The sequence below is a fragment of the Eurypyga helias genome, unplaced genomic scaffold (genome assembly GCF_000690775.1).
Source record: "Eurypyga helias isolate BGI_N326 unplaced genomic scaffold, ASM69077v1 scaffold44814, whole genome shotgun sequence".
Lineage (NCBI taxonomy): Eukaryota > Metazoa > Chordata > Aves > Eurypygiformes > Eurypygidae > Eurypyga > Eurypyga helias.
The window spans coordinates 17,428-25,060 of NW_010247751.1; the positions used below are offsets into that span (position 1 = coordinate 17,428).

General features: G+C 41.8%; 1 pseudogene; it reads left to right on the forward strand.

Annotated features, from left to right (window-relative positions):
- Positions 1 to 5,300: 5,300 nt before the first annotated feature.
- LOC104509022 lies at positions 5,301 to 5,681 on the forward strand (annotated as a pseudogene).
- The last annotated feature ends 1,952 nt before the right edge of the window (positions 5,682 to 7,633 follow it).

Genomic DNA, 7,633 nt, shown 5'->3' on the forward strand with positions numbered 1-7,633 from the left:
CAGGAATTATTACAAGATAACAAGCTATGAGTAGTAACTTTGGGGCTGTTTCATTTTTGGGAGTCAAAAAACCTCATGGATGATTCAGTTGATTTTGCAAGGCATTGTAGAATGGAAGTGTGTTGTGGTAGCACTGAAAAAAATCCAAACAGCTTCTAGAGATCGGTGGGTTAGGTTTGGCTGTAGAATACATACTCCTCACTTTCCATTTTACTTGAGAGTGAACTAGCTTTTTCGTGAAATACTGTTTAGTGACCATTCACCTAACTTTTTGTCTTAGCTGCAGGGGATGTTGATGATAGTCTAGAAACACCTCTTTCTTTAAGGGTGAAAGAAAGTTCATTAAAATAGGGTTGCTGACCAGACGTTACATGTTTGGGAGCCTGCTGTTTCTTGTCTATATTTTATGCTAGGGAAAAGTAATACTCACTTACCTTTCCTCCTCCCCCCACGCTTTTCTATTGTAGACTGTAGGTGTGAGTTTTTACTCTCTGTGTATAAATCTGGATCTCAGCATGATGCTTAGCTGACAGTTTGCTAGATAGAATAGGGGAAGGTGCATCCTGCTGTATAGGAAACACACCAAGGAGTCTATGTGAGGTATTGATATGGCAAGTAGGTATCTACTTCACCAAAGGTGGGAATGTGCTTTAACTGAAGCTTGATTCAGCACTAGACTCCATTTGCTGGGCTGGGATTCAGGCTCTGTAGGAAACCTCATTCTTAAGTGTTAGACAGAGGCAACAGAGGGTCACAGTGGGCTTCCGTTCACGGTAATAGGAAGTCAGATACCTAACACACATGGGCACCTCTCTGAATAGAAACTGGAATCTAGCCATCCCTGTTGGGAATTGGGTTTCTCCTTTGTGGTGACAACTGGTCTGTCAACTGGTCTTGTTCATTCAGGTGTAATCAGCAGGTGTAGTGGCTTTGCTGGAGAAAGATTAGGGAAAAAAAAAAGGTTAGAAATATAGTGTCGTATTTTGAGGGCAGGAGGAACAGAGGTTCAGTTTGTATTTTGTCTAAAAGAATGTCACCTACTGTTGTATATTTTGGCTGCAACATACGACAAAGTTTATGTCACAGCAGGCAGGGGGAATAATTTGAAAGCATCTTTGTGACAACTGAGGAAATTGGGCAAAATCACTTGGACAAGTTCTGATTCCTTTAGATATGATTCATCCAGGGGAAAAATCATCACATGAAATTCCTTTGTTTAGTGAAGTCTTCATACAAATGCCAGCCTAGCCTTTCCTGACTAATCAGTGATTATGTATCTTGACTTCTGGACAGAGTAAGGAGTCCCATAATGATTGCTTTTATCTTAATTGCAAATTCACCTTTTTCATGAGCCTTAAAATGAGGGAAGGACTTCCTGTACACCAGACATAAGTTTTGCATTATGGCCTTGATGTAAAAGGCGTCTCACCGGTGATATCAATAAAACATTCTTCATCTGGTTCTGAAGTGATTATGCAAAAATTAGTGACCTATTCCTGCTCCAGGACAGCACTCTCTGAATAGCTCCAGATGTTTGGATGATGTGGTAAAAAACATGCCGTGATTTGGAAACTCTGAGACATTGGTTGTCCTGTCTCTTTGATCTAAATACGGCTCAGCCACAAATAATACTACCAAAAGCCACCTGCAAAATTTCCTGTGTGCCACTGAGAAGAGTCTGGCTCACTCTTATTCATTCCCTTTCATCAGGTATTTAGGCACACTGAAGCCCCGCTGAACCTCCTCTTCTCCAGACTACAGTCCCAGCTCTCTCAGCCTCTCCTTGTATGAGAGATCCTTGAGTCTCCTAATCATCTTCACAACCCTTTACTGGCATATTCCAGTAGCTCCATCTCTCACTTGTATCTTGGAGCCCAGAACTGGGCACATTGCTTGAAATATGGTCTCAGCAGGGCTGAGCAGAAAGGAGGAATCCCTCAACCTACTGGTACCTCTCCTCCTAATGTGGCCCAGGAGGCTGTTAACTTTTTTACTGCAAGGACGCATTGCTGGCTCATGGTCAGCATGTTATCCTCTAGGACCCAAGGCCCTTACTGTGAAACTGCTTTACAGACAGCTGACCTACTTGTCAGGTGTTTCACTGGGGAATGTCTCCACATGTTCCAGAACAACTGAATTATTGTTTTTCAGATGACTGATGACAACTTAAACCAGCAGATCTCACATGAAATTTTTGCATAAGACCTGATTACCTAGTTCTTTAGCCCATATGGATCAAGGGAATGAGTATTAGTTTGGAATGCCTGCCATGCATTTGTCTTCAGAGATGCTTTCCCTTATGGAAGTTTTTTATCCTTTGGGAGAGGGCTGTTTATTATAGCCAGAATGGTGACAGTTTGCACATGTAGTCCTGGATCTTTACCCATTTCATTGTTCTTCCTGTGACCTTATCTAGAGATGCTGGAAACAATGCTGATTGAAGCTCCTTACTGATTAGTAAGGATTTAGCATTCTCTGCTTCTCTTTATGTCAAGGTAGATGTTATGGTTGGGATGTGAAAGCAGAAAAAAAGACCCAGGCTTATCATATGAACAGATTCAGTAAGTGTGTCCTTCCCCCCATTTCCTTGGAAGCTTCAAAAGTGAGCTTGAGGACAGAACTTCTGCTCTTTCCTTTTGCTTGTGCCTGTAACTGCAGCATCTCAGCTGCATGCAAATGAATTCTCTGGAGCTGAACTACTGAACTGCTGAACTACTGAACTGCTAAAAACAGAAGCTGTTATCCAGGGAATGTTAACCACAAAGCCTAAAGTTTAGGATGAAGTACAAATGAGACATAAAAAAAAGCTTTTCTATACAAAAGTAACTCAAGAGATTGGAGCTAAAGTATAGTGTAGAATTTTGCTTCTCATAATTTATTTCCTTTGAATTAGTTAACAGTGATACCACAGTGCAACATTCTGCACATTTAGAAGGTGACTTTGAAATCAGGAGTGAACTAAGAGAGTTTGTGAGGCTCATGAAACTACATTCTTGTTCTTGTAGGTGTCCTGTGTGCTTAATAGCTGCAAAATCAAATGCCTAAAGTATTCAGAATCTTGGTCTTGTCTAAGAGACAAAAGAAAGTCTGTACAATTTAATTCCTTACTGGTGAGCTGAGCTGACATTATAACTCAGTGATAGCCTAGAAGTAGTGCTTAGAGGGGAAAAAATATCTCTTTCTGCTGCTGAATTCTGCTTCGTAAGTAACTAGCATATTATGCTGTCTGGGTAGCAGTAAGTAGAGAGAAGCTAAAAAGAGATAAACTTGATAGCTTATTGAACTCAAATCAGTTTGATCATCAGTAGAAATGTTTGTTGAGGGGAATCCAGAAATTTAAAGTGTTACTGGCATTGGTGATCAATATTTTATGCTTAAGTAGGTCCCTGCAATAGGCATATGTTTTCCAAATAGCCTGCGTTGCCTTTCTGTTTGCTATGAAATTCTAGCTTGCTTGCAATTTCAGTTAGGTTTCATTGCATCCCAGGAAAGAAATCACCAGATGGTCTGTGTAAATTTGCCCTCAAAGTGCAGGAGTTTCTGTATGACTCTGACCCTGCAGAGGAGGATATAAAATGACAGTAGAGGAAGGCTGACAGTAAGGACCATGAATATTCAAGCTGGGGTTTGTTTGGGGTCCCTGGGTGTCTTCCTCTATTTGTCCACAGGTTTCTCAACCGGATATAAGTATCAGGAGACCTGTGGTTAGCTAGCTGAATGTATACAGTCACGTTTACTGTTACTATTTCCTACCTATTAAAAAAAAAAAAGCACCCAAAACAACCAGATGTTGTCAGGCTTAAAATGATCAGTTTCCCCATGCTATCCTACAGGAGATGTAAAGAGGGCATTTTTCTTCTGCATTTTGGGCAATTCGTAGTGTTGCTTTTGATTCAGGGCTGCTTTCAATTTAGCTTCCTGGGAAACCATGTAACCTGGAAAAGAAATGTGGAGGGGAAAAGCCACAGGATCTGCTCAACTCCTTGACTGTTGTTAGAAGCAGTTAATCTGATAACTGTCATCTCTGGGGCAATTCAGGAGGAATCATACTGATGGATTGCAATTGTTTGTCCTTGTAAGAACCAAGGTTCCACCATAGCCACCCCATGAACTGATGTGGAAAGCAACAGCAAACACATTCCTGTGGCACTATTGACAGGGTTGTGAAAACCTCTTTCCTTCACTTAGCCTGTAATAATGCCAACAAACAATTATTTGGAAAGACTTTCATTGTATCTCCTTCCAGCCTAACCCTTTGAGAAGGCCAGATAACTTCACCTTATGCAACACAAGAGATGTTAAATATGTACGCATGTATGTGCATGTGAGTGTGTGTTACAAGTCTGTCTGAGATTAATTTAGTTAAGGCTCAGCCAGCAAGAAGCCAGTCTGGACCTGTCCTGACCCAGGAACTAGGGACAGTAACCAGCCACCTATGCTGTTCTTCCAGGATAAAAGGCACTTTTTTTAGTAAATTATGCAGAATGTTTTCCTGCTCCAGGCAAAGTCCAACACAACTCCCAAAGGATATGTGTCTTTACTTCATCCATGTAACCAGACTTGATCCTGTTGATGAAGTATCACAGTAAACAAACCCTGCCCTTTCCCCAACTCCTGCTTTTCTCCCCAGCTGGATAATTCAATCATTTGCCAATAAAAGTGCTTCTGAAATGCAGTGTAAATGGCTTCATGCAGCTCTGTGGGGACAGAGGGGTATGCAAGAAGCCTCCCCATTTGTATGGTCATGCAAGGGCTTTGAACAATAACAAAGAGCAGTCTCAGGAGCACACAGGGGCTGACAGCTTGGTACCAGTGTTCATGCAGGGGCCAAAAAAGGGCAAGGCAGAGCCAGGATCTCACCTGCATGGTAACCATTAGAGGCAGTGGTGTTCCAAGGGTAGACGAGACTTGCAGAGGTGCTGCATCTTTCTGATCCATAGTAGAAACCTAGAAATCATCATTAGCTCCAAATGTTTGCTATTGCTGTGTGCTCCTACCTGTCATGGGATATGTAATTTCATGCAACAATTAAGACTGTGATTACTCATCCCTGCAATCAAGATTTAAAATTCCCTTTATAGCCCTGGTGTCTTTTTTTTTTTTTTTTCTGTATGTATCACCTGCCTGTTAACATTAAAGATGCTCTAAAATCAATCTTCAGCCATCTGACTAAGCTGATGGAATGAAAACATTGTGTGGATGGCAGCTTGCCCCCTTCAGGACTGCAAACAAATTGTGCTGCCATCAGGCAAGTCTACAGATGTAGTCTCTTCCTCTTGTTGCTGTGCTTCTCCCACCAGTGCTGGGTAGCCCACCTGGTGAAGCTTGGTGCTTTGCCCACCTTCTGCCTCTGTGGGGAGTGTGCCTTCTCCTCAGTGGAAGGAGAAACCCTTCCAGGTGCAGAGGAAGTGAAAGGAGGTCCTGAGAGTGAGGAAGGAGAAAGCTGGCATCATGGTGGTTTTCCCACACTCTTACAAGGCTGACTTTCTCTTGTGCTTTCTCTAGGGGCCACCAAAGACATGGGGAAGATGCTGGGTGGGGATGAGGAGAAGGACCCAGATGCTGCCAAGAAAGAAGAGGAACGACAGGAAGCCCTCAGGCAAGAAGAGGAAGAGAGGAAAGCCAAATATGCCAAGATGGAAGCTGAAAGAGAAGTTATGAGACAAGGGATTCGAGACAAGGTAAGAATCCGACCTCCAGCACACACTGGGAAACTCACAATGCTCAGTGGAGAACTACTGTTTTCAGCTGATTTGTGACCAGTTCCTTGAGCACCTGGATAGAGCCAGGTAATTACTTTGCCACAATGAACTTTCTAATCTTGTGCACAGTGCTTTGAGCTCCGTCTCTCTTTAAACACACCACCCACACTGAAAATTCCTGTGAAGTTGGAGTAGAGAGTGATGATGAGTGAAAATGCCTATTTTTCTCATCATCTGTTAAATGCTCACATTATTTTAAAAGTTAGGGGCCACTCGGTCGCTATGTGGATGCTTTCCAAGATTGCTTTTGTGGTTTGTGAGAAGGATCGTTATTCACTGTGTTTCTGAGAGGTACAGTCCGAGTATCTTCCGTATTGCTTCCAAGGCTTTCTTGTGTTGACAGGTGAAGGGGAAAATACGTACTCTACTTTTCATATTTAGCCTTCCACTACTCACAGGGGATTCATCTGAAAGAGAGTTTCATCTATCTGAGGGACTTAACCATTGGGAAGCACCCTCTTCTCCTTAAGTCAATTCTTGTAATGGTACAATTTGGCGTGAGAAGGAAACGAATAATTGTGAGGATTCAGAATCCGGTTGAAACGAAATTTACAAAACAAACCTTCACTAGAAAAATGAGCTTTATTTACATAAGCTGATCCCATTGTTAACCTACATTAGCTTTTAGGGATTGATGTGTGGAGGGAGAAGACAGTTTTTCTGCCTCATTCTCAAGACTGGGTCAAAATTGTATCTGTAGAATAACTTTGTTTTATAGGAAGTCCTGGAGCTCAGATTACTTGGAAAGAAATGTGGGTAATGGTTGGAGGAGGGGTTTCTGATGATGAAGGCCTGTGTGTTTATTCACATCACATGCCAAAGAAGAGTAGAAAATGCCTATAGACAGAATGAGGAAGCCCTGCTCAGTGTAAGAGACGTTCCCTGTGCAGGTTACAGTGCCCTGAGAACATGTTTGCGAGAAAGTTTCAAATTCTCATCACAGAGCTGAGAGTGGCTCCCCATAAACAAAACTATATCTGCACTGGTCAAACTTCTGACCCAATCCTTATGATTCATGTGGAAAGCACAAATAAGGATGAATTGTTCTGGTGATAAGGATGAATTGTTCTGGTGGCATAGTGCATCTTGTAAAAAGGTATCAAGGTTTATTCTGCAAATAAAAAAAAATTTGGATTATGCTTCTAAGAAAAGGAAGTGCTTAACAGGGAATTGTCTACCTGTGACACTGCCAGGGAAAGGTATTCATATGATCATTTAAAAGAGGCTCTAAGTTACCAGAAAGATTCAGAACCCCTACCTCGTCAAACTTTGGGGTTTTTTTAATAATGTATTTAGTGAATATGTATCTAGATACTGTAATATATTAATATGAACATATCAATGTATGCAGCATATGTTTAACGTATGCTTATAGGTGGAACTATTTCTAAGCAATGACAAAGGTCTGCATTAGATATGAGGGGAAAACAGGAGAGTGATGAATTTCTGAGTGGCTTGCAGATGGGCTAATGCCCTATTTTCATTGGTCACTGTCTCTTCTGCTGGATTATTGAAGTGTTCTCAGAGATATGTGGGGGTTTCATTTTTCTTGCTATTGGGCAAATTGCTGTAAAAACATTTAAGATACCTGGGATGCCCTCTGTTACAAATCCAAGGCAATTCACACTTTCATGAGTAGGATGTATACAGCCTGAGTTTGAATGAAACACCCAGCCAATGGGGATTTCCCTGGGATGCTGTCAGATACCTAGACTTTTGTGTCAGGGTGAGTACTGGGTGGTGAGGTCCCTTGGAAATGCATTAACTCGTGAATGACCTGGCAAAGGGTTGGCTCTGCAAAGAGAGTAAAGAAGGATACTTGGAGGAATGTTATTTGACCTCAGTCAAAGATCTAGATTGAAGCTTTTCTA